Genomic DNA, 19,674 nt, shown 5'->3' with positions numbered 1-19,674 from the left:
CCTCCCTCCCTCCCTACTCAACAGTCATCCCTGAGACCCTCCACCCTCCCTCCCTCCCTCGCTCCCCTACAGACATCCCTGTGAACCTCCACCCTCCCTCCCGTTGAGACATCCCTGTGACCCTCCACCCTCCCTCCCTCACTCCTTTCCCTACAGACATCCCTGTGACCCTCCACCCTCCCTCCCTCGCGTACAGACATCCCTGTGACCCTCCACCCTCCCTCCCTCCCTCGCTCCCCTACAGACATCCCTGTGACCCTCCACCCTCCCTCCCTCGCGTACAGACATGCCTGTGACCCTCCACCCTCCCTCCCTCCCTCGCTCCCCTACAGACATCCCTGTGACCCTCCTCCCTCCCTCCCTCCCTCCCCAACAGACATCCCTGTGAACCTCCAACCTCCCTCCCTCCCTCGCTCCCCTACAGACATCCCAGTGACCGTCCACCCTCCCTCCCTCCTCTACAGACATCCCTGTCACCCTCCACCTTCCCTCCCTCCCCTACAGACATCCCAGTGACCGTCCACCCTCCCTCCCTCCCTCCCCTACAGACATTCCTGTGACCCTCCACCCTCCCTCCCTCCCTCCCCTACAGACATTCCTGTGACCCTCCACCCTCCCTCCCTCCCTCCCCTACAGACATCCCTGTGACCCTCCAACAGACATCCCTGTGACCCTCCACCCTCCCTCCCTCCCTTCCCTACAGACATCCCTGTGACCCTCCACCCTTCCTCCCTCCCTTCCCTACAGACATTCCTGTGACCCTCCACCCTCCCTCCCTCCCTTCCCTACAGACATCCCTGTGACCCTCCACCCTTCCTCCCTCCCTCACTTCCCTACAGACATCCCTGTGACCCTCCACCCTTCCTCCCTCCCTTCCCTACAGACATTCCTGTGACCCTCCACCCTCCCTCCCTCCCTTCCCTACAGACATCCCTGTGACCCTCCACCCTCCCTCCCTCCCCGACAGACATCCCTGTGACCCTGCACCCGCCCTCCCTCCCTCCCCTACAGACATCCCTGTGACCCTCCACCCTCCCTCCCTCCCTCCCTCCCCTACAGACATCCCTGTGACCCTCCACCCTCCCTCCCTCCCCGACAGACATCCCTGTGACCCTGCACCCGCCCTCCCTCCCTCCCCTACAGACATCCCTGTGACCCTCCACCTTCCCTCCCTCCCCTACAGACATCCCTGTGACCCTCCACCTTCCCTCCCTCCCCTACAGACATCCCTGTGACCCTCCACCTTCCCTCCCTCCTCAACAGACATTCCTGTGACCCTCCACCCTCCATCCCGCCCCTACAGTCATCCCTGTGACCCTCCATCCTCCCTCCCAACCTCCCCTACACACATCCCTGTGACCCTCCACCCTCCTTCCCTCCCCTACAGACATCCCTGTGACCCTCGAACCTACCTCACTCCCTCCCTTACCTACAGACATCCCTGTGACCCTCCACCCTCCCTCCCTCACTCCCTTCCCTACAGACATCCCTGTGACCCTCCACCCTCCCTCCCCTACAGACATTCCTGTGACCCTCCACCCTCCCTCCCTCCCCCCCTCCACTACAGGCATTCCTGTGACCCTCCACCCTCCCTCCCTCCCTCCCTCGCTCCCCTACAGACATCCCTGTGAACCTCCACCCTCCGTCCCCCCCCTACAGACATCCCTGTGACCCTCCACCCTCCCTCCCTCCCCTACAGACATCCCTGTGACCCTCCATCCTCCCTCCGTCCCCTACAGACATCCCTGTGAACCTCCACCCTCGGTCCCTCCCCTACAGACATCCCTGTGACCCTCCACCCTCCATCCCTCCCTCCCTCCCCTACAGGCATCCTTGTTACCCTCCACCCTCCCTCCCTCCCCTACAGACATCCCTGTGACCCTCCACCCTCCCTCCCTCCCTCCCTCACTCCCCTACAGACATCCCTGTGACCCTCCACCCTTCCTCCCTCCCTCCCTCCCTCCCCTACAGACATCCCTGTGACCATCCACCCTCCCTCCCTCCCTCCCGTAGAGACATCCCTGAGACCCTCCACCCTCCCTCCCTCCCCTACAGACATCCCTGTGACCCTCCACCCTCCCTCCCTCCCTCCCGTACAGACATCCCTGTGACCCTCCACCCTCCCTCCCTCCCTCCCCTACAGACATCCCTGTGACCCTCCACCCTCCCTCCCTCCCTCCCCGACAGACATCCCTGAGACCCTCCACCCTCCATCCCGCCCCGACAGACATCCCTGTGACCCTCCACCCTCACTCCCTCACTCCCCTACAGACATCCCTGTGACCCTCCACCCTCCCTCCCTCGCTCCCCTACAGTCATCCCTGTGACCCTCCACCCTCCCTCCCTCCTCCCGTAGAGACATCCCTGTGACCCTCCACCCTCCCTCCCTCCCCTACAGACATCCCTGTGACCCTCCACCCTCCCTCCCTCGCTCCCCTACAGTCATCCCTGTGACCCTCCACACTCCCTCCCTCCTCCCGTAGAGACATCCCTGTGACCCTCCACCCTCCCTCCCTCCCCTACAGACATCCCTGTGACCCTCCACCCTCCCCCCCTCCCCTACGGACATCCCTGTGACCCTCCACCCTCCCTCCCTCCCCTACGGACATCCCTGTGACCCTCCACCCTCCCTCCCTTCCTCGCTCCCCTACAGACATCCCTGTGACCCTCCACCCTCCCTCCCTCCCTCCCCTACAGACATCCCTGTGACCCTCCACCCTCCCTCCCTCCCTCCCCTACAGACATCCCTGTGACCCTCCTCCCTCCCTCCCTCGCTCCCCTACAGACATCCCTGTGACCCTCCACCCTCCCTCCCTCCCTCCCTCGCTCCCCTACAGACATCCCTGTGACCCTCCACCCTCCCTCCCTCCCTCCCCTACAGACATCCCTGTGACCCTCCACCCTCCTTCCCTCCCTCCCCTACAGACATCCCTGTGACCCTCCACCCTCCCTCCCTCCCCTACAGACATCCCTGTGACCCTCCACCCTCCCTCCCTCCCTCACTTCCCTACAGACATCCCTGTAACCCTCCACCCTCCCTCCCTCCCCTACAGACATCCCTGTGACCCTCCCTCCCTCCCTCCCTCACTCCCCTACAGACATCCCTGTGACCCTCCACCCTCCCTCCCTCCCTCCCTCCCTCCCCTACAGACATCCCTGTGACCCTTTACCCTCCCTCCCTCCCCTACAGACATCCCGGTGACCCTCCACCCTCCATCCCGCCCCGACAGACATCCCTGTGACCCTCCTCCCTCCCTCCCTCCCTCACTCCCCTAGAGACATCCCTGTGACATTCCACCCTCCCTCCCTCCCTCACTCCCCTACAGACATCCCTGTGACCCTCCACCCTCCCTCCCTCCCCTACAGACATCCCTGTGACCTTCCACACTCCCTCCCTCCTCCCGTAGAGACATCCCTGTGACCCTCCACCCTCCCTTCCTCCCTCCCGTAGAGACATCCCTGAGACCCTCCACCCTCCCTCCCTCCCCTACAGACATCCCTGTGACCCTCCACCCTCCCTCCCTCCCTCCCGTAGAGACATCCCTGTGACCCTCCACCCTCCCTCCCTCCCCTACAGACATCCCTGTGACCCTCCACCCTCCCTCCCTCCCTCCCGTAGAGACATCCCTGAGACCCTCCACCCTCCCTCCCTCCCCTACAGACATCCCTGTGACCCTCCACCCTCCCTCCCTCCCTCCCGTAGAGACATCCCTGTGACCCTCCACCCTCCCTCCCTCCCTCCCCGACAGACATCCCTGTGACCCTCCACCCTCCCTCCCTCCCTCCCGTAGAGACATCCCTGAGACCCTCCACCCTCCATCCCGCCCCGACAGACATCCCTGTGACCCTCCACCCTCCCTCCCTCACTCCCCTACAGACATCCCTGTGACCCTCCACCCTCCCTCCCTCGCTCCCCTACAGTCATCCCTGTGACCCTCCACCCTCCCTCCCTCCTCCCGTAGAGACATCCCTGTGACCCTCCACCCTCCCTCCCTCCCCTACAGACATCCCTGTGACCCTCCACCCTCCCTCCCTCGCTCCCCTACAGTCATCCCTGTGACCCTCCACACTCCCTCCCTCCTCCCGTAGAGACATCCCTGTGACCCTCCACCCTCCCTCCCTCCCCTACAGACATCCCTGTGACCCTCCACCCTCCCCCCCTCCCTCCCCTACAGACATCCCTGTGACCCTCCACCCTCCCTCCCCTACAGACATCCCTGTGACCCTCCACCCTCCCTCCCCTACAGACATCCCTGTGACCTTCCACACTCCCTCCCTCCTCCCGTAGAGACATCCCTGTGACCCTCCACCCTCCCTCCCTCCCCTACAGACATCCCTGTGACCCTCCACCCTCCCCCCCTCCCTCCCCTACAGACATCCCTGTGACCCTCCACCCTCCCTCCCCTACAGACATCCCTGTGACCCTCCACCCTCCCTCCCCTACAGACATCCCTGTGACCCTCCCTCCCTCCCTCCCTCCCCTACAGACATCCCTGTGACCCTCCACCCTCCCCCCCTCCCCTACGGACATCCCTGTGACCCTCCACCCTCCCTCCCTCCCCTACGGACATCCCTGTGACCCTCCACCCTCCCTCCCTTCCTCGCTCCCCTACAGACATCCCTGTGACCCTCCACCCTCCCTCCCTCCCTCCCCTACAGACATCCCTGTGACCCTCCACCCTCCCTCCCTCCCTCCCCTACAGACATCCCTGTGACTCTCCTCCCTCCCTCCCTCGCTCCCCTACAGACATCCCTGTGACCCTCCACCCTCCCTCCCTCCCTCCCCTACAGACATCCCTGTGACCCTCCACCCTCCTTCCCTCCCTCCCCTACAGACATCCCTGTGACCCTCCACCCTCCCTCCCTCCCCTACAGACATCCCTGTAACCCTCCACTCTCCCTCCCTCCCTCTCTCCCCTACAGACATCCCTGTGACCCTCCACCCTCCATCCCTCCCTCCCTCCCCTACAGACATCCTTGTTACCCTCCACCCTCCCTCCCTCCCCTACAGACATCCCTGTGACCCTCCCTCCCTCACTCCCCTACAGACATCCCTGTGACCCTCCACCCTTCCTCCCTCCCTCCCTCCCTCCCCTACAGACATCCCTGTGACCCTCCACCCTCCCTCCCTCCCTCCCTCCCTCCCCTACAGACATCCCTGTGACCCTTCACCCTCCCTCCCTCCCCTACAGACATCCCGGTGACACTCCACCCTCCATCCCGCCCCGACAGACATCCCTGTGACCCTCCTCCCTCCCTCCCTCCCTCACTCCCCTACAGACATCCCTGTGACCTTCCACACTCCCTCCCTCCTCCCGTAGAGACATCCCTGTGACCCTCCACCCTCCCTCCCTCCCCTACGGACATCCCTGTGACCATCCACCCTCCCTCCCTTCCTCGCTCCCCTACAGTCATCCCTGTGACCCTCCACCCTCCCTCCCTCCCTCCCCTACAGACATCCCTGTGACCCTCCACCCTCCCTCCCTCCCTCCCCTACAGACATCCCTGTCACCCTCCTCCCTCCCTCCCTCCCTCCCCAACAGACATCCCTGTGACCCTCCTCCCTCCCTCCCTCGCTCCCCTACAGACATCCCTGTGACCCTCCACCCTCCCTCCCTCCCTCCCTCCCTCCCTCCCTCCCCAACAGACATCCCTGTGACCCTCCACCCTCCCTCCCTCCCCTACTGACATCCCTGTGACCCTCCACCCTCCCTCCCTCCCTCCCCTACAGACATCCCTGTGACCCTCCACCCTCCCTCCCTCCCTCCCTCGCTCCCCTACAGACATCCCTGTGACCCTCCACCCTCCCTCCCTCCCTCCCCTACAGACATCCTTGTGACCCTCCACCCTCCCTCCCTCCCTCCCCTACAGACATCCCTGTGACCCTCCACCCTCCCTCCCTCCCCTACAGACATCCCTGTGACCCTCCACCCTCCCTCCCTCCCCTACAGACATCCCTGTGACCCTCCTCCCTCCCTCCCTCCCTCCCCTACAGACATCCCTGTGACCCTCCACCCTCCCTCCCTCCCTCCCTCACTCCCCTACAGACATCCCTGTGACCCTCCACCCTTCCTCCCTCCCTCCCTCCCTCCCCTACAGACATCCCTGTGACCCTCCACCCTTCCTCCCTCCCTCCCTCCCTCCCCTACAGACATCCCTGTGACCCTCCACCCTCCCTCCCTCCCTCCCTCCCTCCCCTACAGACATCCCTGTGACCCTCCACCCTCCCTCCCTCCCCTACAGACATCCCTGAGACCCTCCACCCTCCCTCCCTCCCTCCTCAACAGACATCCCTGTGACCCTCCACCCTCCCTCCGTCCCCTACAGACATCCCTGTGAACCTCCACCCTCCGTCCCCCCCTACAGACATCCCTGTGACCCTCCATCATCCCTCCCTCCCCTACAGACATCCCTGTAACCCTCCACTCTCCCTCCCTCCCTCCCTCCCCTACAGACATCCCTGTGACCCTCCACCCTCCATCCCTCCCTCCCTCCCCTACAGACATCATTGTTACCCTCCACCCTCCCTCCCTCCCCTACAGACATCCCTGTGACCCTCCTCCCTCCCTCCCTCCCTCCCTACAGACATCCCTGTGACCCTCCACCCTCCATCCCTCCCTCCCCTACAGACATCCCTGTGACCTTCCACCCTCCCTCCCTCCCCTACAGACATCCCTGTGACCCTCCCTCCCTCCCTCCCTCACTCCCCTACAGACATCCCTGTGACCCTCCACCCTTCCTCCCTCCCTCCCTCCCTCCCCTACAGACATCCCTGTGACCCTCCACCCTCCCTCCCTCCCTCCCTCCCTCCCCTACAGACATCCCTGTGACCCTTCACCCTCCCTCCCTCCCCTACAGACATCCCGGTGACCCTCCACCCTCCATCCCACCCCGACAGACATCCCTGTGACCCTCCTCCCTCCCTCCCTCCCTCACTCCCCTACAGACATCCCTGTGACATTCCACCCTCCCTCCCTCCCTCACTTCCCTACAGACATCCCTGTGACCCTCCACCCTCCCTCCCTCCCCTACAGACATCCCTGTGACCCTCCACACTCCCTCCCTCCTCCCGTACAGACATCCCTGTGACCCTCCACCCTCCCTCCCTGCCCTACGGACATCCCTGTGACCCTCCACCCTCCCTCCCTCCCTCCCTCCCCTACAGACATCCCTGTGACCCTCCACCCTCCCTCCCTCCCTCCCTCCCCTACAGACATCCCTGAGACCCTCCACCCTCCCTCCCTCGCTCCCTACAGACATCCCTGTGACCCTCCACCCTCCATCCTTCACTCCCCTACAGACATCCCTGTGACCTTCCACCCTCCCTCCCTCCCTCCCTCCCTCCCTCACTTCCCTACAGACATCCCTGTGACCCTCCACACTCCCTCCCTCCTCCCGTAGAGACATCCCTGTGACCCTCCACCCTCCCTCCCTCCCCTACGGACATCCCTGTGACCATCCACCCTCCCTCCCTTCCTCGCTCCCCTACAGACATCCCTGTGACCCTCCACACTCCCTCCCTCCTCCCGTAGAGACATCCCTGTGACCCTCCACCCTCCCTCCCTCCCCTACGGACATCCCTGTGACCATCCACCCTCCCTCCCTTCCTCGCTCCCCTACAGACATCCCTGTGACCCTCCACCCTCCCTCCCTCCCTCCCCAACAGACATCCCTGTGACCCTCCTCCCTCCCTCCCTCGCTCCCCTACAGACATCCCTGTGACCCTCCACCCTCCCTCCCTCCCCTACAGACATCCCTGTGACCCTCCACCCTCCCTCCCTCCCCTACTGACATCCCTGTGACCCTCCACCCTCCCTCCCTCCCTCCCCTACAGACATCCCTGTGACACTCCACCCTCCCTCCCTCCCTCCCCTACTGACATCCCTGTGACCCTCCACCCTCCTTCCCTCCCTCCCTCCCCTACAGACATCCCTGTGACCCTCCACCCTCCCTCCCTCCCTCCCTCCCCTACAGACATCCCTGTGACCCTCCACCCTCCCTCCCTCCCTCCCCTACAGACATCCCTGTGACCCTCCACCCTCCCTCCCTCCCTCCCTCGCTCCCCTACAGACATCCCTGTGACCCTCCACCCTCCCTCCCTCCCTCCCCTACAGACATCCTTGTGACCCTCCACCCTCCCTCCCTCCCTCCCCTACAGACATCCCTGTGACCCTCCACCCTCCCTCCCTCCCCTACAGACATCCCTGTGACCCTCCTCCCTCCCTCCCTCCCTCCCTCCCTCCCCTACAGACATCCCTGTGACCCTCCACCCTCCCTCCCTCCCTCCCTCACTCCCCTACAGACATCCCTGTGACCCTCCACCCTCCCTCCCTCCCCTACAGACATCCCTGTGACCCTCCACCCTCCCGCCCTCCCTCCCTCCCCTACAGACATCCCTGTGACCCTCCACCCTCTCTCCCTCCCCTACACACATCCCTGTGACCCTCCACCCTCTCTCCCTCCCCTACACACATCCCTGTGACCCTCCACCCTCCCTCCCTCCCCTACAGACATCCCTGTGACCCTCCACCCTCCCTCCCTCCCCTACAGACATCCCTGTGACCCTCCACCCTCCCTCCCTCCCCTACACACATCCCTGTGACCCCTCCCTGTTTAATTCAGCTGAAGACTGTGTTTCTGATCATCTTTTCCAGGAGTTCCTGAGGAGTCCAGGACAGGGAGTGAGGGTGAGGAGGTTTTATTTCATGTGAGGGAGGAATGAGTGTGGGGACGGGGGAGGGAGGGGATATGGATGGTAGGGAGTTGGAAGTAGGGACGGGAGGGCGCTCGATTCCTTCGAGGGCTGCAGATGGTGGGGTGGAGGGTTAGGGATCAGAGGAGGGCAGGAGAGGAGGAATTTGGATGTAGTGGGAGGTTGACAGAGGGTAGCGGATTGAGGAGGGGAGGATGTGGTTCGGAGGGACGATGAAGGAGGTTGGATCCCGGGGGAGGGGAGTGGGTGGTTATGGAATTATTCTGGGGGAGGGGGATGGAACCGATCGTGATAAGGGGTCGGGGTGGACAACACAGACTAGGAAATCTTCCCTCATTCTCCCCACTCTCGGGGCTCCCTCCCTGAGGAGGAGGAGGGGTAGGTTCTGAAACAGAGGGATGGAAAGGGGTCGGGTGGTGAGGGTGGGGGACGCAGGGGTGGCTCCCTCCCCTCCTGCCCTGTCTCTGACTGTGGGTCTCCTGTGCCCTCTCTGCCAAGGCTCGGAAACGGCGGACGGCACGATCCCGGCCGAGGACGGCGTCCAGCCAGGTGAGGGTCAGCATGGAACCCTCCCCGGCTCCCTCTCCCATTGACAATCCCCCTCCTCTTCCTCCTCCCCTTCCCCTCCTCCTCCTCCCCCTCCTCCTCCTCCCCCTCCTCCTCCTCCTCCTCCCCCTCCTCCTCGTCCCCCCTCCTCCTCCTCCTCCTCCTCCCCTTCCCCTCCTCCCCTTCCTCCCTCGCCTCTCGCTTCACCTCCCCGCACTCTCTTCCCGCCCAGCCTCCCTCTCCCTCACGCTCTCGTCACCCTGCCTCTCCCTCCTCCCTCCTGGCCCACCTCGCCCTCTCTACCCCTCACCCTCCACCTCTCCCTCCCCCTCTCCCTCTCCCTCATCCTCCCCCCTCCCACTACCCCACACCCTCCCCCTCCCCTACCTCCCCCTCCTCCTTCTCCCCCTCCTCCTCCCCCTTCCCCGTCACCCTTCCCCTCTCATCATCCCCCTCCCCCCTCCCTCCCTCCCTCCTCAACAGACATCCCTGTGACCCTCCACCCTCCCTCACTCCCTCCCCTACAGACATCCCTGTGACCCTCCACCCTCCATCCCTCCCTCCCCCCCTGCAGACATCCCTGTATCCCTCCACCCTCCCTCCCTCCCTCCCTCCCCTGCAGACATCCCTGTGACCCTCCACCCTCCCTCCCTCCCTCCCCTACAGACATCCCTGTGAACCTCCACCCTCCCTCCCTCCCTCCCCTACACAGATCCCTGTGACCCTCCACCCTCCCTCCCTCCCTTGCTCCCCTGCAGACATCCCTGTCACCCTCTACCCTCCCTCCCTCCCTCCCCTACACACATCCCTGTGACCCTCCACCCTCCCTCCCTCCCCTACAGACATCCCTGTGACCCTCCTCCCTCCCTCCCTCACTCCCCTACAGACATCCCTGTGACCCTCCTCCCTCCCTCCCTCGCTCCCTACAGACATCCCTGTGACCCTCCTCCCTCCCTCCCTCGCTCCCTCCCTCCCTCCCTCCCCTACAGACATCCCTGTGACCCTCCTCCCTCCCTACAGACATCCCTGTGACCCTCCTCCCTCCCTACAGACATCCCTGTGACCCTCCACCCTCCTACCCTCCCCTACCGACATCCCTGTGACACTCCACCCTCCTACCCTCCCCTACAGACATCCCTGTGACCCTCCACCCTTCCTCCCTCCCTCCCCACAGACATCCCTGTGACCCTCCACCCTCCCTCCCACCCTCGCTCCCCTACAGACATCCCTGTGACCCTCCACCCTCCCTCCCTCCCTCCCTCCCCTACAGACATCCCTGTGACCCTCCACCCTCCCGCCCTCCCCTACAGACATCCCTGTGACCCTCCACCCTCCCTCCCTCCCCTACAGACATCCCTGTGACCCTCCACCCTCCCTCCCTCCTTCCCCTACAGACATAGCTGTTACCCTCCACCCTCCCTCCCACCCTACAGACATCCCTGTGACCCTCCACCCTCCCTCCCTCCCTCGCTCCCCTACAGACATCCCTGTGACCCTCCTCCCTCCCTCCCTCTCTCCCCTACAGACATCCCTGTGACCCTCCTCCCTCCCTCCCTCGCTCCCCTACAGACATCCCTGTGACCCTCCTCCCTCCCTACAGACATCCCTGTGACCCTCCACCCTCCCTCCCTCGCTCCCCTACAGACATCCCTGTGACCCTCCTCCCTCCCTCCCTCGCTCCCCTACAGACATCCCTGTGACCCTCCTCCCTCCCTACAGACATCCCTGTGACCCTCCACCCTCCCTCCCTCCCTCCCTCCCCTACAGACATCCCTGTGACCCTCCACCCTCCCTCCCTCCCTCCCTCCCCTACAGACATCCCTGTGACCCTCCACCCTCCATCCCTCACTCCCCTACAGACATCCCTGTGACCCTCCACCCTCCCTCCCTCGCTCCCTACAGACATCCCTGTGACCCTCCACCCTCCATCCCTCACTCCCCTACAGACATCCCTGTGACCTTCCACCCTCCCTCCCTCCCTCCCTCCCTCCCTCCCTCCCCTACAGACATCCCTGAGACCCTCCACCCTCCCTCCCTCGCTCCCTACAGACATCCCTGTGACCCTCCACCCTCCATCCCTCACTCCCCTACAGACATCCCTGTGACCTTCCACCCTCCCTCCCTCCCTCACTTCCCTACAGACATCCCTGTGACCCTCCACACTCCCTCCCTCCTCCCGTAGAGACATCCCTGTGACCCTCCACCCTCCCTCCCTCCCTCCCCGACAGACATCCCTGTGACCCTCCACCCTCCCTTCCTCGCTCCCCTACAGACATCCCTGTGACCCTCCACCCTCCCTCCCTCCCTCCCCTACAGACATCCCTGTGACCCTCCACCCTCCCTCCCTCCCCTACGGACATCCCTGTGACCATCCACCCTCCCTCCCTTCCTCGCTCCCCTACAGACATCCCTGTGACCCTCCCCCTCCCTCCCTCCCCTACGGACATCCCTGTGACCATCCACCCTCCCTCCCTTCCTCGCTCCCCTACAGACATCCCTGTCACCCTCCTCCCTCCCTCCCTCCCTCCCCTACAGACATCCCTGTCACCCTCCTCCCTCCCTCCGTCCCTCCCCTACAGACATCCCTGTGACCTTCCACCCTCCCTCCCTCCCTCACTTCCCTACAGACATCCCTGTGACCCTCCACACTCCCTCCCTCCTCCCGTAGAGACATCCCTGTGACCTTCCACCCTCCCTCCCTCCCTCGCTCCCCGACAGACATCCCTGTGACCCTCCACCCTCCCTTCCTCGCTCCCCTACAGACATCCCTGTGACCCTCCACCCTCCCTCCCTCCCTCCCCTACAGACATCCCTGTGACCCTCCACCCTCCCTCCCTCCCTCCCCTACAGACATCCCTGTGACCATCCACCCTCCCTCCCTCCCTCGCTCCCCTACAGACATCCCTGTGACCCTCCACCCTCCCTCCCTCCCTCCCCTACAGACATCCCTGTGACCCTCCATCCTCCCTCCCTCCCCTACAGACATCCCTGTGACCCTCCTCCCTCCCTCCCTCCCTCCCTCACTCCCCTACAGACATCCCTGTGACCCTCCACCCTTCCTCCCTCCCTCCCTCCCTCCCCTACAGACATCCCTGTGACCCTCCTCCCTCCCTCCCTCCCTCCCTCACTCCCCAACAGACATCCCTGTCACCCTCCTCCCTCCCTCCCTCCCTCCCCAACAGACATCCCTGTGACCCTCCTCCCACCCTCCCTCCCTCCCCTACAGACATCCCTGTGACCCTCCACCCTCCCTCCCTCCCCTACTGACATCCCTGTGACCCTCCACCCTCCCTCCCTCCCTCCCCTACAGACATCCCTGTGACCCTCCACCCTCCCTCCCTCCCTCCCCTACTGACATCCCTGTGACCCTCCACCCTCCCTCCCTCCCTCCCCTACAGACATCCCTGTGACCCTCCACCCTCCCTCCCTCCCTCCCTCGCTCCCCTACAGACATCCCTGTGACCCTCCACCCTCCCTCCCTCGCTCCCCTACAGACATCCCTGTGACCCTCCACCCTCCCTCCCTCCCTCCCCTACAGACATCCCTGTGACCCTCCACCCTCTTTCCCTCCCCTACAGACATCCCTGTGACCCTCCACCCTCCCTCCCTCCCTCCCTCACTCCCCTACAGACATCCCTGTGACCCTCCACCCTTCCTCCCTCCCTCCCTCCCTCCCCTACAGACATCCCTGTGACCCTCCACCCTCCCTCCCTCCCTCCCTCCCTCCCCTACAGACATCCCTGTGACCCTCCACCCTTCCTCCCTCCCTCCCTCCCTCCCCTACAGACATCCCTGTGACCCTCCACCCTCCATCCCGCCCCGACAGACATCCCTGTGACCTTCCACCCTCCCTCCCTCCCTCACTTCCCTACAGACATCCCTGTGACCCTCCACACTCCCTCTCTCCTCCCGTAGAGACATCCCTGTGACCCTCCACCCTCCCTCCCTCTCCTACAGACATCCCTGTGACCCTCCACACTCCCTCCCTCCTCCCGTAGAGACATCCCTGTGACCCTCCACCCTCCCTCCCTCCCCTACAGACATCCCTGTGACCCTCCACCCTCCCTCCCTCCCTCCCCTACAGACATCCCTGTGACCCTCCACCCTCCCTCCCTCCCTCCCCTACAGACATCCCTGTGACCCTCCACCCTTCCTCCCTCCCTCCCTCGCTCCCCTACAGACATCCCTGTGACCCTCCACCCTCCCTCCCTCCCTCCCTCCCCTACAGACATCCCTGTGACCCCCCACCCTCCCTCCCTCCCTCCCTTCCCTACAGACATCCCTGTGACCCTCCACCCTTCCTCCCTCCCTCCCTCCTCCCTACAGACATCCCTGTGACCCTCCCCCTCCCTCCCCTCCCCTACAGACATCCCTGTGACCCTCCACCCTCCCTCCCTCCCTCCCCTACAGACATCCCTGTGACCCTCCACCCACCCTCCCTCCCTCGCTCCCCTACAGACATCCCTGTGACCCTCCACCCTCCCACCCTCCCTCCCTCCCCTACAGACATCCCTGTGACCCTCCACCCACCCACCCTCCCTCCCTCCCCTACAGACATCCCTGTGACCCTCCACCCTCCCTCCCTCCCCTACAGACATCCCTGAGACCCTCCACCCTCCCTCCCTCCCTCCTCAACAGACATCCCTGTGACCCTCCACCCTCCCTCCGTCCCCTACAGACATCCCTGTGAACCTCCACCCTCCGTCCCCCCCTACAGACATCCCTGTGACCTTCCACCCTCCCTCCCTCCCTCCCCTACAGACATCCCTGTGACCCTCCACCCTCCGTCCCCCCCTACAGACATCTCTGTGACCCTCCACCCTCCCTCCCTCCCTCCCCTACAGACATCCCTGTGACCCTCCACACTCCCTCCCTCCCTCCCCTACAGACATCCCTGTGACCCTCCACCTTCCCTCCCTCCCCTACAGACATCCCTGAGACCCTCCACCCTCCCTCCCTCCCTCCTCAACAGACATCCCTGTGACCCTCCACCCTCCCTCCGTCCCCTACAGACATCCCTGTGACCCTCCATCCTCCCTCCCTCCCCTACAGACATCCCTGTAACCCTCCACTCTCCCTCCCTCCCTCCCTCCCCTACAGACATCCCTGTAACCCTCCACCCTCCCTCCCTCCCTCCCTCCCCTACAGACATCCCTGTGACCCTCCACCCTCCCTCCCTCCCTCCCTCCCCTACAGACATCCTTGTTACCCTCCACCCTCCCTCCCTCCCCTACAGACATCCCTGTGACCCTCCTCCCTCCCTCCCTCCCTCCCTACAGACATCCCTGTGACCCTCCACCCTCCATCCCTCCCTCCCCTACAGACATCCCTGTGACGTTCCACCCTCCCTCCCTCGCTCCCTACAGACATCCCTGTGACCCTCCACCCTCCATCCCTCCCTCCCCTACAGACATCCCTGTGACCCTCCACCCTCCATCCCTCCCTCGCTCCCCTACAGACATCCCTGTGACCCTCCTCCCTCCCTACAGACATCCCTGTGACCCTCCACCCTCCTACCCTCCCCTACAGACATCCCTGTGACCCTCCACCCTCCTACCCTCCCCTACAGACATCCCTGTGACCCTCCACCCTCCTACCCTCCCCTACAGACATCCCTGTGACCCTCCACCCTTCCTCCCTCCCTCCCCACAGACATCCCTGTGACCTTCCACCCTCCCTCCCTCCCTCGCTCCCCTACAGACATCCCTGTGACCCTCCACCCTCCCTCCCTCCCTCCCTCCCCTACAGACATCCCTGTGACCCTCCACCCTCCCGCCCTCCCCTACAGACATCCCTGTGACCCTCCACCCTCCCTCCCTCCCCTACAGACATCCCTGTGACCCTCCACCCTCCCTCCCTCCTTCCCCTACAGACATAGCTGTTACCCTTCCCACCCTACAGACATCCCTGTGACCCTCCACCCTCCCTCCCTCCCTCGCTCCCCTACAGACATCCCTGTGACCCTCCTCCCTCCCTCCCTCCCTCCCTCCCTCCCTCCCTCCCCTACAGACATCCCTGTGACCCTCCACCCTCCCGCCCTCCCCTACAGACATCCCTGTGACCCTCCACCCTCCCTCCCTCCCCTACAGACATCCCTGTGACCCTCCACCCTCCCTCCCTCCTTCCCCTACAGACATAGCTGTTACCCTCCACCCTCCCTCCCACCCTACAGACATCCCTGTGACCCTCCACCCTCCCTCCCTCCCTCTCTCCCCTACAGACATCCCTGTGACCCTCCTCCCTCCCTCCCTCGCTCCCCTACAGACATCCCTGTGACCCTCCTCCCTCCCTACAGACATCCCTGTGACCCTCCACCCTCCCTCCCTTGCTCCCCTACAGACATCCCTGTGACCCTCCTCCCTCCCTCCCTCCCTCCCCTACAGACATCCCTGTGACCCTCCACCCTCCCTCCCTCCCTCCCTCGCTTCCCTACAGACATAGCTGTGACCCTCCACCCTCCCTCCCTCCCCTACAGACATCCCTGTGACCCTCCACCCTCCCTCCCTCCCCTACAGACATCCCTGTGACCCTCCCTCCCTCCCCTACAGACATCCCTGTGACCCTCCACCCTCCCTCCCTCGCTCCCCTACAGACATCCCTGAGACCCTCCACCCTCCCTCCCTCGCTCCCCTACAGACATCCCTGTGACCCTCCTCCCTCCCTCCCTCCCTCCCCTACAGACATCCCTGTGACCCTCCACCCTCCCTCCCTCCCCTAGAGACATCCCTGTGACCCTCCACCCTCCCTCCCTCCCCTACAGACATCCCTGTGAACCTCCACCCTCCGTCCCCCCCCTACAGACATCCCTGTGACCCTCCATCCTCCCTCCCTCCCCTACAGACATCCCTGTAACCCTCCACTCTCCCTCCCTCCCTCCCTCCGCTACAGACATCCCTGTGACCCTCCACCCTCCATCCCTCCCTCCCTCCCCTACAGACATCTTTGTTACCCTCCACCCTCCCTCCCTCCCCTACAGACATCCCTGTGACCCTCCACCCTCCCTCCCTCCCTCCCTCACTCCCCTACAGACATCCCTGTGACCCTCCACCCTTCCTCCCTCCCTCCCTCCCTCCCCTACAGACATCCCTGAGACCCTCCACCCTCCCTCCCTCGCTCCCTACAGACATCCCTGTGACCCTCCACCCTCCCTCCCTCCCTCGCTCCCCTACAGACATCCCTGTGACCCTCCACCCTCCCTCCCTCCCTCACTTCCCTACAGACATCCCTGTGACCCTCCACCCTCCCTCCCTCCCTCCCCTACAGACATCCCTGAGACCCTCCACCCTCCCTCCCTCCCTCCCCTACAGACATCCCTGAGACCCTCCACCCTCCCTCCCTCCCTCCTCAACAGACATCCCTGTGACCCTCCACCCTCCCTCCGTCCCCTACAGACATCCCTGTGAACCTCCACCCTCCGTCCCCCCCTACAGACATCCCTGTAACCCTCCACCCTCCCTCCCTCCCCTACAGACATCCCTGTGACCCTCCACCCTCCCTCCCTTCCTCCCTCCCCTACAGACATCCCTGTGACCCTCCACCCTCCCTCCCTCCCTCCCCTACAGACATCCCTGTGACCCTCCACCCTCCCTCCCTCCCCTACAGACATCCCTGTGACCCTCCACCCTCCATCCCTCCCTCCCTCCCCTACAGACATCCTTGTTACCCTCCACCCTCCCTCCCTCCCCTACAGACATCCCTGTGACCCTCCTCCCTCCCTCCCTCCCCTACAGACATCCTTGTTACCCTCCACCCTCCCTCCCTCCCCTACAGACATCCCTGTGACCCTCCTCCCTCCCTCCCTCCCTCCCTCACTCCCCTACAGACATCCCTGTGACCCTCCACCCTCCATCCCTCCCTCCCCTACAGACATCCCTGTGACCTTCCACCCTCCCTCCCTCCCTCACTTCCCTACAGACATCCCTGTGACCCTCCACCCTCCCTCCCTCGCTCCCTACAGACATCCCTGTGACCCTCCACCCTCCATCCCTCCCTCCCCTACAGACATCCCTGTGACCTTCCACCCTCCCTCCCTCCCTCAGTTCCCTACAGACATCCCTGTGACCCTCCACACTCCCTCCCTCCTCCCGTAGAGACATCCCTGTGACCCTCCACCCTCCCTCCCTCCCCTACAGACATCCCTGTGACCCTCCCTCCCTTCCTCGCTCCCCTACAGACATCCCTGTGAACCTCCACCCTCCCTCCCTCCCCTACGGACATCCTTGTGACCATCCACCCTCCCTCCCTTCCTTGCTCCCCTACAGACATCCCTGTGACCCTCCACCCTCCCTCCCTCCCTCCCCTACAGACATCCCTGTGACCCTCCACCCTCCCTCCCTCCCTCCCTCGCTCCCCTACGGACATCCCTGTGACCCTCCACCCTCCCTCCCTCCCTCCCCTACAGACATCCCTGTGACCCTCCACCCTCCCTCCCTCCCTCCCCTACAGACATCCCTGTGACCCTCCACCCTCCCTCCCTCCCTCCCCTACAGACATCCCTGTGACCCTCCACCCTCCCTCCCTCCCTCCCCTACAGACATCCCTGTGACCCTCCACCCTCCCTCCCTCCCTCCCTCGCTCCCCTACGGACATCCCTGTGACCCTCCTCCCTCCCTCCCTCCCTCAGTTCCCTACAGACATCCCTGTGACCCTCCACACTCCCTCCCTCCTCCCGTAGAGACATCCCTGTGACCCTCCACCCTCCCTCCCTCCCCTACAGACATCCCTGTGACCCTCCCTCCCTTCCTCGCTCCCCTACAGACATCCCTGTGAACCTCCACCCTCCCTCCCTCCCCTACGGACATCCTTGTGACCATCCACCCTCCCTCCCTTCCTTGCTCCCCTACAGACATCCCTGTGACCCTCCACCCTCCCTCCCTCGCTCCCCTACAGACATCCCTGTGACCTTCCACCCTCCCTCCCTCCCTCAGTTCCCTACAGACATCCCTGTGACCCTCCACACTCCCTCCCTCCTCCCGTAGAGACATCCCTGTGACCCTCCACCCTCCCTCCCTCCCCTACAGACATCCCTGTGACCCTCCCTCCCTTCCTCGCTCCCCTACAGACATCCCTGTGAACCTCCACCCTCCCTCCCTCCCCTACGGACATCCTTGTGACCATCCACCCTCCCTCCCTTCCTTGCTCCCCTACAGACATCCCTGTGACCCTCCACCCTCCCTCCCTCCCTCCCCTACAGACATCCCTGTGACCCTCCACCCTCCCTCCCTCCCTCCCTCGCTCCCCTACGGACATCCCTGTGACCCTCCACCCTCCCTCCCTCCCTCCCCTACAGACATCCCTGTGACCCTCCACCCTCCCTCCCTCCCTCCCCTACAGACATCCCTGTGACCCTCCACCCTCCCTCCCTCCCTCCCCTACAGACATCCCTGTGACCCTCCACCCTCCCTCCCTCCCTCCCCTACAGACATCCCTGTGACCCTCCACCCTCCCTCCCTCCCCTACAGACATCCCTGTGACCCTCCACCGTCCCTCGCTCCCCTACAGACATCCCTGTGACCCTCCTCCCTCCCTCCCTCGCTCCCCTACAGACATCCCTGTGACCCTCCACCCTCCCTCCCTGCCCTACAGACATCCCTGTGACCCTCCACCCTCCCTCCCTCCCTCCCCTACGGACATCCCTGTGACCCTCCACCCTCCCTCCCTCCCCTACACACATCCCTGTGACCCCTCCCTGTTTAATTCAGCTGAAGACTGTTTGTGATCATCTTTTCCAGGAGTTCCTGAGGAGTCCAGGACAGGGAGTGAGGGTGAGGAGGTTTTTTTTCATGTGAGGGAGGAATGAGTGTGGGGACGGGGGAGGGAGGGGATATGGAGGGTAGGGAGTTGGAAGTAGGGACGGGAGGGCGCTCGATTCCTTCGAGGCCTGCAGATGGTGGGGTGGAGGGGTAGGGATCTGAGGAGGGGAGGAATTGGGATGGAGTTGGAGGTTGACAGAGGGTAGCGGATTGAGGAGGGGAGGATGTGGTTCGGAGGGACGATGAAGGAGGTTGGATCCCGGGGGAGGGAGTGGGTGGTTATGGAATTATTCTGGGGGAGGGGGATGGAACCGATCATGATAAGGGGTCGGGGTGGACAACACAGACGAGGAAATCTTCCCTCACTCTCCCCACTCTCGGGGCTCCCTCCCTGAGGAGGAGGAGGGTTAGGTTCTGAAACAGAGGGATGTAAAGGGGTCGGGTGGTGAGGGTGGGGGACGCAGGGTTGGCTCCCTACCCTCCTGCCCCGTCTCTGACTGTGGGTCTCCTGTGCCCTCTCTGCGAAGGCTCGGAACCGGCGGACGGCACGATCCCGGCCGAGGACGGCATCCAGCCAGGTGAGGGCCAGCATGGAACCCTTTCCGGCTCCCTCTCCCATTCACAATCCTCCTCCTCCTCTCCCTCCTCCCCTTCCCCTCCTCC

General features: G+C 64.4%; 1 long non-coding RNA gene across 1 annotated transcript; it reads left to right on the top strand.

The window, feature by feature from the left end:
• Window positions 1–8,650: 8,650 nt before the first annotated feature.
• Window positions 8,651–19,030, top strand: LOC134341683 (uncharacterized). The gene is made up of 3 exons (XR_010016843.1): window positions 8,651–8,687; window positions 9,212–9,262; window positions 18,991–19,030. It is a non-coding gene; the product is annotated as an uncharacterized LOC134341683 (long non-coding RNA).
• Window positions 19,031–19,674: the final 644 nt, after the last annotated feature.

The sequence above is a fragment of the Mobula hypostoma genome, unplaced genomic scaffold (assembly GCF_963921235.1).
Source record: "Mobula hypostoma unplaced genomic scaffold, sMobHyp1.1 scaffold_36, whole genome shotgun sequence".
NCBI lineage: Eukaryota > Metazoa > Chordata > Chondrichthyes > Myliobatiformes > Myliobatidae > Mobula > Mobula hypostoma.
Note: the sequence above shows the minus strand (reverse complement) of the source record. Positions and strands in the feature narration are given on the sequence as shown.